Genomic DNA, 16,178 nt, shown 5'->3' on the forward strand with positions numbered 1-16,178 from the left:
GCTTTAGGGCGCTGCGGCCTGTGTACCCACACCTGACCTGGAGTGGGGAACGCTGTGTTTAGAAACAAGGTATGGGTTTAAAAGCATCTGCTGCAGAGTTCCTTGTGTGACCGGAAGTTTTCATGCAACAATAAAAATGTCAAGATAACTCTGGTGATTAATGGAACTGAATATATTGATTAATGGAACTGCTGGAGAGCATTGGAGTTTTGTCTATTGGCAGTTTTGACTCATCATAAAGTAGTGCAGAGTGTTAATATGTCCGCTGCAAAGAACGTGTGCCATGCAGATCAAAGAACTGTATTTCATTTGGATAGGTCAGTGGATAAGTATTTTTGTCACAAAAAACGTTTTGTTACTTGCAGTTCAAAAGTTACAATACGAATATAACAAAGTAACCTAAGAACACAGAGCTGCGTGCCGTCTGCATTGTATAGGTTAGAACATTATGCCCCCAGTCTTTTATTATCCTGTTGAAGGGAAACATCTCTATTAAGAAACAGCAAGGAAGAAACAAGTTGACCAAACAATATGAGTTTAATGCAATAATCAGCTGGGGAGATCAGCCAGGCTCAGCCGAGACTGCAATCTGATGTCCAACGCACATTTTAAAAGCAGTGGCTTATATACTCTAAAACCACAACAAGAAAAAGTTACAATCATAGGATTTGTGTCACAAATGGGTAGATTAAATCAGCAGATACAATAACTTCTTGGAAACAAAGCACATATCAGTGTGGGCCACATGGCCCTCGCCTCGCATGTTTAACGGAAACCTACTCAGTGTTTTTTCTATTTTCAGAATCTAAACGTTAGTAGCAAACATTTCACGTACATCTGTTTTCCTGCATAGCGAGGGTTTATATCTGTGCTGAATGCTTATTGGCTACGCTTATCTGACCTTTTGCATGTGGTTGCACCCATCATGCCTAACATCATGTAGGTGTGACATGTGGTTTTCAACAGAAGCGGACATTCATGTCACCATGAACAGTGGCAAAGCTTGCATCTAGACCAGTCCAACCTGTGTACGTACTTTATCTATGTGTGCCAGCATCAGTAACATGACTACAAAGCAAACAGAATTTAATAGGATTGATACATTTCGCCATCTCTCTAGCAGATGGAATGTGTGGTAACCTAATTTTGTAGTTTCTCCACTTAAGCACTACCGGTTTCCTGCGTCTAAAAGAAGATATGATCTACGCCTAACCTCCCATCTTCAAAGGGAATCTTCTCAAGTATAGCATTCTGTTCTAAGGTATCCGTGATACTTTTCCTAACCAAAAATGCTCCTCATACGCTAGCTGTCCTAATTTTGTAGTTTCTCCACTTAAGCCCTATCGGTTTCCTGAGTCTAAACGAAGATATGATCTACTCTTCATGCAGAAATCCAACATGTTAGCTGCAGGCTACTTCCTGAGTTTTCAGCAAACTGTGTGACCGTATTAGTTCAGCCCAACCCATTGTCCTTTGTGACATGCAATTTTTAAACTATTTCTCGCAGAGGCCTGTGTTTCTACTGGGGCCTATAACTGCTTCCAACTTCAAATCTTTGCATGGAAGTTGCAGGCCTCAAGTCTGTGTGTGTTTGTATATAATGTATCCTATTTTTCCCTATATCAGTCCCCCCTCTAGTTGATTCTTCAAAGACTTCTCCTAACCTCCCCTCTTCAAAGGGAATCTTCTCAAGTATAACACTCTGTTCTAAGGCATCCGTGATACTTTTCCTAACCAAAAATGCCCCTCATACGCTAGCTGTCATCCTTTTGCGACATGCTAGTATCACCTAAAATATAAGGCACGTCAAAAGCAAAGCAACATTTAATGGCAACAAGGCCTTGAACACCCCAATATCCAGGACGGCATCCAATTGAACCAGCCCTCGAACCACTCATTCGGAGCACCCCCCTCTTCAACCATCTTCTTGTGGAGATCATGAAATGCCCGAATGACCTCGGTCAATGTCCCATTGTGTGCATCATTGGCTGGCACATATGTGCAGCAAGCGGATCCAATCTTCTTGCACACCACTCACTCCATGGCCGTCATTAAATCTAAAATGTATCTGTGCTGCATCACCATTAATCTAAGGCCACATAGTTCTTCCTTTATTGCATTGAAGCCATCTTCCATTGCAATGATCACCTTCATGAGCTCCCATCTCGTGATCTGGAGCTAGCAGGCAGTTGCTTTCGCCTGAATCCACAGTATGATGCTGCAAAGAGAGAGCTGGACATCACTGCACAGTCTGTATTCTTGTGGAACATCTCCCCACGTTGTGGTGCCATAGTACTCAGCTGCTCTTTTCTTCACATGGTGATGCAACAAGGTAGTTGGATGGCTCATGGATGGTCATGCAATGTCTTAATGTCCACTGCTGGTATCACCAGGGAGGGGGTGTGCAGCGTGACGAGGGTTCAGAGGCAATTCTAGTTTGATGGTAGCTGTATGTGGAACTGGGCCCCACACTGCCAAAAGTAGTCCATCGGGATGGCAGTGCCCCCCTGCATGTCGGCGTTGTCCACTTTAGTATTGCAGTTGAGGTTCCTTCCCACCTTTACTGTCCCATTTCCTCTGAAACAAAGAGAAAACTGTGTTAATTTCATTGCTCTTCTAGGATGTGTGTTAGTTCCTGTCCTTGTATAGCTCTGTATGTTTATATCCCATATTTGCTTACATTGTCCTACTATCTTATCAAATTCTACAGGGCTGTTTCTGTGCCATTCCACAATGATATGGTGTAGAAATTAGACTTTTTGTGATCTCACCAGTGTAGGGCCACCTTGTCTACGAATTCAGAAATCAGAATCAACACTTGAGTGAAATGCAGAAGTGTCTCAGAGGGAACTGCTCTGCATACAAATCAATACAGGCGTTATACACGTTTTTCAAGACTTACTCAACCATGGTTCAGATGGTGGTATTTCCCTTTCTTACTCCTATGCAAAAAAGTAAGCGTCAAAGCCCAGTCGATATGCAAAGTAAATATTAATAGATCAACATGCAAAGCTGTTAAGCTGCAGAGAGAGAAAACTCCCAGTTTATATGCCAACAATTCTTTAGAATATCTATTCGTACATTTTGCGGTTGGTGGACATCTGTGCGTCTAGAACATTTACACAGAGGCGAGCCTTTATTTTCTATGCTTAAGCATGTTTGCATATTTCTGTTCACTCAGCAGCCCATGGCCTGCAAAGTCCCTGGCACCTGGCAATCACCGAAGTACAGTAGGGAGAGAGACACAAAATGGATACTAAGAGACAAAATGGAAGTCAGCATGGGCTAACTAAACATGCAGCATTTGTACCGTTCAACAGTCCCTCCTTTTAGCCTATGCTAATGTCCATTGTGTCAGCGCATGTAGACAGGCGTGTATAATTAGAGCCAGCACAGGGGGCGGTGTAAGTTCGGGGATGGAATGTCATAGGAGGACTGGGCCTGGGAGAGCATGCTTGTATACTCTGATTCAACGGGCAAGTTTGGGGATGTAACGTCATAGGAGGACTGGGCTCGGGAAAGCATGTTTGTATAGTATGATTCACCAGGAGGTGGCGGAATCATTGGAAAGTTGGTATCCTGCTCTTGTTCAGCACCCCCTGCAGCATCATCATACATGTCTCCTATTTTCATGTTCATCAAATTTTTTACCTCCTGTTTGAGCATCATTTGTTTATTCGTATCGTGTATACTCGTTTTCCTAGGGATGCAGGATGTGCATGCAGATGTACACATGGAACTAATCAGGGGTATACACTGAATACAAATACAACATCCTGGTATAGTGCCCCTGATACAGGCTGCTATGATCAGTAGCTTCCAACCCCAGGACATAAGGATGCTCCAGAGCCACCCTGACCAAGTCCAGGTCCCTGTCTCTTGGTGTATCTCAGCAGCTATTTTATGTAACTTTGAGATGGCATGGTAAACGCTAGATGCGTTGTCAGGTATATATACACAACAGCTGCTTCCGATGACACAGCATGCTCCACCCTTATCAGCTAGTATTACGTCTAAAACAAGTTGATTTTGCAAGGCAACTACCCTTGTCGCTTGGATTTCTTCCATTAAGTTGTCCAGGGCGCCCGTGGTGTAGTTTATGACAGCCTCAACCACCCTTGTGAGTCGCCGTATCTTTCTACTATTTACCACAGGGCCAATGAAGAAAAAGAACCCCAAATTGAAATCAACATATTGTTGCAACAACGTATCTGTCTGGTCCACCTGCAGTTCCCGTTTAACAAGTCGGTGTGTTTTATGATAAGTGGGTGGTGCAAGGTAAACGGGAGGAAGGAGAAAGACAGTATAGCAGCTACTTGACCATCCCTTGGGGAGCCAGACATATGCCTGATCGCCACAAACAAAATAGGTGCTCTGTGAAGCCACAAATGGTGGTGACTCAGTGCAGTTCAACGTCACTGTTTTGGAGCAACTACTATTCCCAACTGTGATCGGCCCTTTTCCTTGGACACAAAATGGTGCTTCCTGGGCATACACAGGTATTGGGATTATAGCTACCTTGACCACCTTTCTCTCCTTAAAGGTTAACAACATAGATGATTTATCATAGTCTGAAAATTCCTCCTTCACCTCCATAGTGCCAAATACTCTAATCCCATCTGGCCAGCATTGATAATAAAGATGGTCCCTAAGCTGGCTCGGCACTTTTGTGTCAGTTTTGTTTGATAATAGAAACTATATTGAACTCCCTCCATGCACCACAGGACCCATTAAAGGAAAACAGTAGGGAAATAAGAGGTTTTCTTTGCATTGAATGAAGATGGCAAGAAACCACACACCCAGCACTTGGTGGTATTATATCCGAGATGGGTATTATGTAAAACCTGAATGAATGTATTATTAACATATTGTGAGCGGTGTCCTTGTTTATGGGGAGCAAGAGTTATGTACTTATGGTCTGGTACTGGTGTTGATGGCATGAGTGCATGCACCGGGTGTGTGTTCTGCAGATACCAATCAACCACACATATACTGACAATAGGGATGAAAAGTTATATTAACATAACAATAGTCTTTTTCTGTCCAGGCCATTTGGACGCGGTCTGCTTATTCTCCTTCATCTTGTGTCGGGGCTGGAATCTCTGACCACCTCGGCACCTATTACCTCAAGGATCAGCTTGAGGATATTTACTCGAAGTCTCTGTAGTTTTTGTTCACTGTAAATTGTTCTGAGGGCACAACAGGGCGGAAATAACACTCAAGCAAAGCGTCTCAATTCTGCTTTGGTGTGGGTTGCCGAGGACAAGTGAAATAGAACGGATGTGAATTATGCAATTCAGGGTTATCTATAGTGATACAAATGTGTATTTCTGTAGGTGTCCACTTGGCTGTGTAGTTTAAGGTTGTATCCATTGGCAGTGTTCAATTGTTCATATCATCTATTAATTTCTCTTCTGTTTGGAGCACTGTTTCATATACTGCTTGTTTGAGATCGGGCAAATCAGGTCCCTGGTAGAAGCCGCTAGGCGAAAAATCTGGAAATTGAAGTCGTGGCCATAGGCATATTGCTGTTATAAAACTTTTACAACAGGTCCTTGGCCACCATGTGGTTACTTTTGATTCTATCTCTAGCTCTGGGCAACGTATGCTTATTTCAACGGAAATAGTTGTGGCGTCTTTGTGCACCTTGAAACCTCTGATCCTATCCATTCGATGTTTGGACATACAAGTCACTTGCCGTTGGGGGTGGAAATAACCTGCCTTCACGGATACAGGACAGGAGAGTGGACCTCTTCTACTCTTCCAACAACCAACACCGCATCCTTTTCGCTAACTCTCTCTATCCTCGAGTATCTTCCACAATTCTCTGTCTAATTGTCAATTCGCTTTTGGGAGCTGCAGCAATTTGCCAAAGTCTCTGGTGCTGCATTTCTAGATATCTGGAATCTCTGCTCCTCACGAATCTGCAGTCTGGTTCAGCATAAGCAATGTTCTGCAAAGAGTGATCTAACTAATTGGACTAGCTACACCTTACGTTTTTCATGTCCCATCCTTTGAAGTAGAACCCTTATTGTTCATTGGAACCACCTCTTTATTCCTTTGTGCGTGGCCTCAGGTTGTACCTGTCTTTTCCTTCTGTTGTTTGATCCGTAAAGAGTAGTTTGTCGGCTGTGGCAAAATACTGTTCCCCTCTTTTGTTGTCGAGGGCGCTGTGTATTATCGCCGTGTCCTCGGACCTCTATTGTTGGGCCAGGCTTGTTGGCACTTTCTTACAGTGTACCCAATTCTTCCTGTTGGTGACCTGGACTGCTGTTCGGGTTGCTAGTGAGACCTGTTCAGGCCCTTTCCAATCTGGGCTCCAGATTCTTTGCATGTTGAAAGTTCTTCGTGACAACCCAGTCTCCCGGCCGAATAGGTGTCCCTACAATTTATCTGGTAATGACTCGTGTACCTGTTGGTGAATCAGAGAGGTTGTCTGTCAGTTCCTTTGCATAATCTATTAAAATAAGATATTGCAGCTCTTTAATCTTTTTCAGGCGCCGTGGACCCCACACATTCATTGGTCTACCAAACACTATCTCAAAGGGTGTAAGGCCAGACCTGCTGTGGATAACTGCCCAAGTGGACATGAGCGCTAAAGGCAGGGCAACTGGCCACTGGAGGCCCGTGGACGCCTGGATCTTTGCTAGTTTGTGTTTTAGAGTCTTGTTATGTCTTTCCACCAATCCCGCGGATTGTGGATGATTAGTAGCATGATACTTCTGGAGTATGCCTAGGCTGTCAGTTATTAGTTTGATCACTCATCCAATGAAAAGGGGTCCATTATCATCCATAAAATTCTACAAATTCCAAATCTGGGGAAGTACTCCTTTAACAATGTCTTTGCAGTTGTTAGTGCAGTATTGCCTTTCGTAGGATACACCTCCACCCACTTACTGAAAGCACACACAATAACCAAAACATATTTTAAGTGATGGCATCGCTCGCGCTCAATGAAGTACATCTTCAAGACTTTGAATGGTGCGCTCGGAGGGGAGAACCCTACTTTTGAAGTTGTTACCCCCTTTCCTGGATTGTGTTGCAGGCATATCATAGAGTGTTTAACATGTTGTTCTGCTGTCTTCTTGATATCAAGGTGATCCCACACCTGTTCTAACTGTGTAGCCGTACTTTTTACACTGACATGAGCTGTGCCATGGGCCTATGTTACAAATGGCAGTAAGTAGGAATTGGGTAGTTTCCACTTTTCCCCATCTGGGCCCTTTCTCCAGCAGTTCTCACCGTCTAATATCCCTGTTTGTCCTCACTGTTCTATCTCTTTTGTGGTGGTCATCTGTTGAATCTCCCTGACCTCTTCATGTACATTTACTTGTTCGGCTTGGGAGTATCACACGTAAACTTTATCCTGCAGACTGTGCGCAGTGTCTTTTGCTGTGGTGTCGGCAAAGGCATTTCCTCTACCCATGTCGTCAACTATTCTCTGGTGTGCACTATATTTCATGATGGCTACATGTTTACGTAATGTCAGTGCTGTTAATAACTTTTGGACTAACTTGCCATGTTGTAGTTTCATGCCATCGGAAGTTAGGTAGCCTCTTTCCTTCCACAGACGGCCAAAGTTATGTGCCACGCCAAAGGCATATTGGCTGTCTGCAAAAAAATTCACATTGAGGCCCTGAATCAATTCGCATGCTCTGAGAAGTGCAACAAGCTCTGCTGCCTGAGCTGATTTGTATGGGATATGGGCTGTCTCAATTATTGTTTGTAGTGTAGTGATGGGGTAAGCAGCTGTAGTGGTGCAGTCTGGCAATTTAAAACAAGACCTATCTACATAATGGTCGCCATCAGAATTGGGTAGGGCATGTCTGTAAGGTCTATTCTCCCTTTTGTTTGTTCTTTTGTGGTGAAGATGCAATTGTGCATGTCACTAGGTTGCTCTGAAGGTAAGGGTAGTAGGGTAGCTGGGTTCAAAGTTAAACAGCGTTTGAGTATGACCTGTGGTGCCAGCAAGGTGAGTTCATAATCAGTGAGGCGTGCACTTGTGAGATGTGTCTAAGTTTAGTTGAGTAATATATCCACTGAATGGGGAACAAGGACTGTGAAATTGTGGTTTGTACAAGGCCTGCTGTCTGTCTGATGGAGATGGCTGTTGCAGCCACTGCTCTCAAACAACCAGGAAGTGCTCTGGCCAAAGGATCTAGTATGGCCGAGAAGTATGCACATGGGCATAGTTTCATCTCCATGTGGTTGACATAGAACAGAGAGTGCACAACCCTCTTGCTCGTGGACATAGAAGGAGAATGGTATTTTGTAATCAGATGTGATGAATGTCATGTCTTTATTATCAGGTGTACCAAGGACAGAGGAGGAACAGAGGGCACCCCGAAGCTGCTGGTATGCACTCTGACAGTCTGGGGACCAAGGCAGAGGGAATGGGGTGTTTTCAGTTGTGAGGGCGAGGAGAGGTTTGATGATAAGGGTGAAATTGGGAATCCATTGGCGGCAGTAAGATGTTATGCCAATGAGTGCCCTAACTTCCTTTTGGGTGTGTGGAATGGGTGTATGTATGATTGTCTTGATTCTGTCCTGAGTCAGTGATCGTCCCCCCTTCGACAAGAGGTGACCTAAGTAAGTGACCTGTGGTCGACAAAATTGCAGTTTATTTTTGGATACTTTGTGTCCCAGTTCACCAAGATGGTGAAGTAACAACAAAGTAGTGTTGGTGCAAATCTCTGTGTTATCTGCTGCGATAAGTAAGTCATCTACATATTGTAACAATGCAGCGCCTGATGGTAGTTGTAGTGTGTCAAGTTGTCTTTTAAGCGCTTTACTATAGATACTTGGGCTTTCTGTATAGCCTTGAGTAGCACGGCAGAAGTGATAGGAACGCCCCTTTAGGCAGAATCCAAACAAATATCTACCAGAGGGCGCTATTGGGATAGAAAAGAATGCATTCTTTAGGTCTATTACAGAGAATGCACATGCAGTTGGTGGGACCATTATGAGCAACGTTGTAATGTCTGGAACTACAGGAAATTGTGGAATTACTACTTTATTAATCTCGCACAAATCAATAATAAATCTGTAGACCTTTTCCGTTATGTCAGATGTAGCGCTTTTGAGGATGGGCAAAATAGGGCTGTTACACAGATTACCTTTAGTTTCCTCAACTACCCCCTTTCTGGTCATGTCCTTTATTATGTGAACTAGTGCATTTTCACCTTCCTGAGAAATTTTCTATTGGGGAACTCTTGGCAGGACTGCATTTGGCTTAACCATGATATGTACAGGGTCAATTTGTAATAAACCAACGTCCGAGTCACATTTTGCCCATACCGAAGACGGTACTGTGCATAAATGACGTTGTACTTTCTTACTGACATACTGTTTGACATTATCTGGAAAATCGGGCTGGTTGAACTATTAGGCCAATTTACAGATGTGATTCTGACCTTCTATGTGCAGCCATCTGACACTTTTGCGCATGAGCGAGGAGGTGGAGTTGCGCTAGTACCGAACGAGCAGCTCGTAGGCGCTCGCAGCACCGGGAGCCCCGGTAGAAGTCGGGGTACGTGGAAAAGAACGCGGAAAAGAGCTTTGAAGCCGGAGCTGCCGCAGCCGACTACACAGAAAAGGCGGAGAGAAAAAACGCAGAAAGAACTTTGAATCGGGAAGAAGCACAGGGAAGGCGGAGGGAAGGCGGGGAGGGCCCGCCCGGGCCACACCAGGATCAAGCCTTTGGGAGTCGAGCAGCCAAGCAGCTGAGTAGAGGCGGATGGAGAGGCGGAATCGCGCAGGACGAGGCAACAGTGCAGGTTGGTGCAGGTTGGTCCTGCTTCCTGCTTCTCTGCTTTCCTGCTTTCCCCGCCTGCTCCGCCCGACTCTCCTTCAGCATCTGCTTTGTCACCGCCATCTCCCCTCACCCATAGACTCTTTGTAGCCCGTTTTCCCGATATCCCGTTCAATCTCCCCACCCCCGCACTGAGAGCACCGAGAGCAGCAGGTCACCGGCGCGAGTCACAAAGGAGTGAGGGAGAAGCCGGCAAGGCCGCGGAAAACCTCACCGCGGAAACCGTGAGAATCGTGTCACCGCTAGGTCACCGCTGCACAAGTCCCCTCGTGGGCCACTGCGGCACTAAGGGGCAACTCTGTACTCCCGAAAAATAGGGGAAAAGGACCCTCTAAACCCAGCAGAGCACCCACAAAGGGAAAGGGAAAATCAGCCGCGCCAGCAAAATGTATCTTGCTCCAGTAACCAGCAACCAGTAACCCAGTAATTCGTGCCAGCAAGCCTTGATGCAGTGTCCTCCTACAAACAGACAAACAACCAGGGGGGGCAAGTGCAGCTCCCTCCTCCCGTCTTCCCTTCGTCGTGAGGTCTCTTGAGCAGCATTGGGGGGCCCAGTGCCCAGTGCCCTCATCTAAGCCACAATCAAGGCAAGATCTTCAGGACTTAACAAAAGTAACTCTGGGCAGCCCAGCGCAACAGAGTATTCGCGAGCGCGGCCGCCGTTAGAGGCCGCTGCGAAGTAAGAGCCGGGGGTGGTGGTCTAGGCTGGTCTGACTAGGTCCGACTTCGCCAGTGCCCCCCCCCCCCCCGTGTGCTCCGCTCGCTTACGCTAGCCCTTCAGTGGGCCTCCTACAGAAGGGCCCAAACGCTGGGAGAAACGCCAGATCTATTCCCACATTGAGGGCACTAACCACATTTCAATTAATTACAACCACCCGGCCATTAGAAGACACCCCCGCTTCAACTACGCCCTCATTACAATGCGCACTAGGAGCAGCCTCCAATTGCAACCTATACACCGCCCACATAAGTCTGCCAAACGCCAGAAATCGAAGTTGTTGTATCCCCAGGAGGCAGGTCGTGGCCACCAATCTCCTTTCCGTCCACTGCGGCTTGAACAAATGGAAGAGGTCGACGAGAAGTTCCTAAAGGCCCCAATGGAAGCCCCCAAGGGCGTAAAAACGCCAACCAACCTTCCTGCACAACTTGCCTGTCCTTCACATTCATCAAAAACCAAAAATAAAGGCAATGCAGACATCAGAGACCACTTCCTCCGGATCAGTCAACTAAATAAACCTGTCCCTCAACTTTCAAAAGACAAGAATATAAAACTCTCTCACTTATCAATAAATTATCCAATCCCCTCTAACCCAATTTCCCTTTATCCTGAAATAACCAACTGTCGCAAGATCACAGCTAGCGATACTGTTACTGCACCAGCCAACCCATCAGTCAGTCATTCCCTCTCTCACCCGACATCACCCCTGCTTCTCCCAGAGAAACAACTTCTACAATCAAGCCCAAGTAAGCCCTCTGATCTCACTCCATCCTCTGCAATGTCCGTTTCTCCAGTTTCGTCGCACACCAACAATCTTGTCTGTAAATCCGATCTAGAGAAAGGAAATCCATCTCCCCAGCTGGCAAAAGACAAAGATAAAGTCAAAACCATGGCATGTACCTCAGCTGATTCTATAATCTGGATTTCATCGATTCACTCCTCGACTCAATCATTAAAGCTTTCATCCTTGCAAAGTCCACTGCCGCACGGAAACATACCAAATATCCCAAAGGATACATCAAACGATTTCACTCAAAAACGTAGTTTTGATTTTCCATCGCAAACATCCACTCCGATTCCCAACGGAGTACTTCACTTCACTCTTTCCAGCAACAATGACTCATCCGAGGCGACGACCAAAGCAAATCAACCTAATGTCCCATTAGCAACTACCAACACTCCCAAAACTGGAATCAAAGACTGCAGTTTAAACCAAGCATCAAACAAAAATTTCCAAAAAGATCAAATTAACTCATTCATCAACTCACCTTTTGTATACAATTTTCCCATTGGAAATAATCACCCTTTAACATGCCTTAGACAAGGGGCCTCTCAAATTAATTCAGGAATGCCTAAAGTTGAAGCAATTCTCGCAGTCACTAACCAAGCTTTGAATTCTATGGCTAATGCTGCCCACATGCATGCTGATAAGCTTGACACTCAGATAACTATCCTCCAATTATTAGCAGACTCTATAACGGGTATTGACTTAAAACTGGACCAGCTAAACTCCCTGATACGAAGAGCCCACAAAAACGTGACTCAAAACTACATTCCCACAGTAAATCCAAGCCAGGAACCAATTACAAACACAAACTCATATCCAAACTATGCTCAAATCAGCTGTAATTGTGAGCCCCTAATAAAAAAACTTGAGTCTCTCCCCGAAATAATGTCCACTTTAATAGAAGATTTGAGGACAACGTCTCAGACCAGACCACAGAAACCAAGCACTCTGACTCAACCTCAAACCCAAGACACATCTAGAACACTAAAATCAAGCTCTAACAATCAAGATCGCCCTAATAACAACAACAATAGTCCAAAACTGGATCAACCACGACTCAATGCCATAACAAATCTCGACTACGACCAGCCCTCTTCTGTGGCTCAAGATCCCATTTCAGGCCCCCAAGGAAACATCCTTTATTCCGACAACGTTACAGCCTTCCCCTCACAATCACAGACCACTGAAGACACGACTACACAACCTAACACTGAAGAAACGCCACCTATTACATCAAGCCTTTCTATGTCCTCAACCAAGACCAAACAAATTCTGAAGGAAGGAACCTCCTTGTCTAGAAAGAACAAGAAAAAACTGAAGAAATTAAACAAACCAAGAAAAAAGGGAAACGCATTATTACAATGGCTTGGAACAAGCAAGAGAGATCCATCTATGAATTTGACTAAGCAGCTAGAAAAACCAGTCGACACACGAAAAGAAAAAATTGAAAACCTGAAAACACCTTTAAATCAGACACAGAAATTATTAGACTTAAAGGAAACTAAAACAACTAAAACAGTAGTAATAATAAAAAATCTCATAGTGACCATCCCAGCCAAAACGATAATTCTATCAAACCCATTAATATAAGTCTCTCTGCCATCATTGGTGAAAAAAGCAAACCCTCTATTCAAGACCAGGGACAAACAACAAGAACTTATACTTCAGAAAATCCACAGCCAAGAATAGAAGAAGAACAGCCCCATAACGAGGTCATTACAGAGGATGTTAGACCTGACAACAAGACGCACTTCGTTCAAAAATAGGCTACGGTAAGCGACCCGGCTACAAGTGCCTGCCCCTTGACTTTAAAACCAATTACTCAAGAAAATTCGGAGAATCCACGCAACGAAAAGTCCCTGACGGATCCTCTAACCCGCAGCCCTAACCAGGTACAATTACACAACCTGAATCCTAACAATCAAGAGCCTCGACCCATACAGCAACAACACAAAAAATATTACTGTACCCGGAATATGAATCCCAGGGTCAATGGGACATTCTAAATAGAGGAAATATTCTAAAGCTATGCTTGCACCTACCAGGCTTAGAAAGCGTTAATTCATCGGACATCGAAACAGTGGCTTTTATAGATCCCGTAATGGGACAGAAAAACGAGCCAACTGTGGTTACTTTCTTCAATCCAGATCAGGCTGCAAGACTAATGAAGAACGCAAAACAACTGAGTGAATGGGGCATTCAGGCTAGCCTTTATACAATCTCCAATCATCCGACCTTTCTAAAAAATACTTCCGAACCCACAACGACTGATAATATTAGACCAGACTTAAACCAAGAAAGGATGAACCAGCAATTACCCCCGACACTACGTGGTCACAGACAGGAATCAAAAACAGCACCATGGATTGAGACCCCGCTTCAAGTTACAGCTACAACAGCAGGAGGACCACGAAAATGTGTATTCAAGCTGAATAAATCCCAAGATTGGTCTTGGCTCTCCCAGGCCTTAGGGTAGTGCACAGACAACTTTGCACGAAAACAATCCAAACTACGACATAGCCCACTGCTTAAATATATGCTCCTGGAACATCCGGGGCCTAACAAAAAAGAAAATCGGACGATTAACTACAGACCTCCGGAGGACCCACGACATCTTTGCTATCTAAGAGACCTGGGCCCTGGAGGACACCATCTGGGAAGATTTTACCGTAATGGAATCCTTCGCCATTTCATCCACAGCAGGCGGCCATGCATCCGGGGGCGTGCTGATCACTGTGAAGAATACATTGGTCGCAAAATTTGAAACACTTCCTAATGGCGAGGGCGACTACATCTTCATTAGCATTGAGATCAAGAGCCACGATAAGGGAAAAACCAAGCAAAAAATCATCCTTGGCTGTGTCTACCTGCACCCCACAAAAACAAGACGAGAGTCCACTTTAAGCAACATGTTGCCTATAATAAATAATCTTGAAGCCCTATTCCCAAACGATCTGGGGCTGTTAATGGGTGACTTCAACTCTAATCTAATGAATACTGACCTCACCCAATCCTCTCAACTATTATCAGTAAACAAAATGTGGGCAATCCCAGAGATAAAATCTCAGTATCAACGGAGGGAAGCCGATGGCATAAAACTAGCAACAAAACTAAATCAATCCGGCTTGCGCATTCTCAATGGAAGGATTGCCCCGGACCAACCAGCCGAATATACTCATATATCCTCCTCCCGTATGGCTACTCTAGACTATATATGGATATCACTCTCCGCTTTCCACCGGGTATGTCAGCTCTTGATAATTCCATCCTCAGATAGCGATCATGCCATCTTAACATGCAAGATTGCCCTTAGGCAGTTACATCGCCCGAACATTCCCCAGCTTGGGATGGAATCGAATCTTCAGAATGTAAAAAAACTGGGATGGTCCGAAGGCAATCGTGAAGTAATAGAAGCGGAAGTGGATAATCTTTTGTCTAAATGGGCTCTGGCTGGCATTAGCCATTCGTCACCATCCTTTTGGGAAATCACAATGACCAACTTTGGAGATCAATTAGTATTAAAACCAACAAATAGCCTTCCGAAGGACCTTCCGGCTTCGATTACTCTGTTAGAACAAAAACAACTTATAATCACCACAAAAAGCAGATTAAATAAGTTGCAACGTACCAACGCGAATAATGAAAGTGAATATAAATCACTGAAGAGTGACATATCAGCTGCTAGAAAAGAATACAGGAAGGCTTGTTTCGTCCTAAAGAAACTGGAAGAAGAGCACCACTGGGCGACAGCCTTTGAGATTATAAAAACTAAAGACCAAAGAAAATTTTGGAACTGGGTTAACAAGGCCACCAAAGCTATTAAACCTCCCACCGCAACCAACATCTCTCCTGCTGATTGGGAGACTTATGTAAAAATCCTTAATACAGCACCATGTGCTTTGAATTGCAATAGCAGTAGCCTGGCCTTGCCCGATCAATCAATTCACCAGGACGATACAATTTCCTTCATCAAGTTAACAACAGATGACATAGCAGGAATAATAAAGAAAATGCGCTCAGGAGGTGCCCCCGACCTAATGGAATCCCTACTCAAGTATTCAAAGCCTCCGCCCAGAAATGGGCCACGATACTGACACCTCTTTTCGAAGCCGCAACACTGGGTGGTCCTATTCCGGCCTCTTGGCAAGGATCACTCCTTGTCCCCTTCCATAAAAAGGGCTCGCGCTCCAATCCCGACAATTACAGAATGATAGCCTTACTCGATGTGGACGGGAAGGCATACGCTAGCGTCCTTTTATTAGGAACTTACAAAATGGGCGGAAAATAACAACCTAATTCCTTTCACCCAAACTGGCTTCCTAAGAGGTAGCCATATATATTGAGGATAATTTGATTTGTATGGCTCACCTGATGGAAACCACACTAGCATCAAAAGGCAAATCGTTGTACCTAGGATTTATCGACTTTCGCAAAGCCTTCAACACCGTGAGCCGGCCTAAACTGTGGGAAAAATTGGCAAGATGGGGCATCCCACGGTCACTATTGAACGCACTAATAGCCCTACACACAGACACCTGGGTCAAAATAAGAGTAACATCTAGATGGTCCACTTCTAACAAAATCTACACCAGCAGAGGTCTAAAACAAGGGTGCACCCTTGCACCATTACTCTTCAACTTGCACCTCGCGGACCTCCCAGAATGGTTGTCCCGTTCCAGAGCTTTTCCCCCTAGAATTGAACAAAGAAAAATTCAAACTCTGCAATATGCAGACGACACCATTCTCTTAGACCAAACCCAAGTGGGCCTTCAAAGACTGTTCGACTCCCTCGCCCAGTACTGTAGCATCAATATGCTAGATATAAATGTTACTAAAACCAAAGCAATGGTAATATCTTCCAC

At 44.7% G+C, this 16,178-nt stretch overlaps 1 pseudogene across 1 annotated transcript in view; it reads right to left on the reverse strand.

The window, feature by feature from the left end:
• Positions 1–561: 561 nt before the first annotated feature.
• The window catches only part of LOC144826373 (uncharacterized), a 33,626-nt pseudogene continuing 18,009 nt past the window's right edge, over positions 562–16,178 (reverse strand). Inside the window, exon 2 of the transcript XR_013609807.1 lies at positions 562–2,577. The product of XR_013609807.1 is annotated as an uncharacterized LOC144826373 (transcript). The remainder of the gene's footprint in view (positions 2,578–16,178) is intronic.

Source organism: Lissotriton helveticus, chromosome 3_2, assembly GCF_964261635.1.
Source record: "Lissotriton helveticus chromosome 3_2, aLisHel1.1, whole genome shotgun sequence".
Lineage (NCBI taxonomy): Eukaryota > Metazoa > Chordata > Amphibia > Caudata > Salamandridae > Lissotriton > Lissotriton helveticus.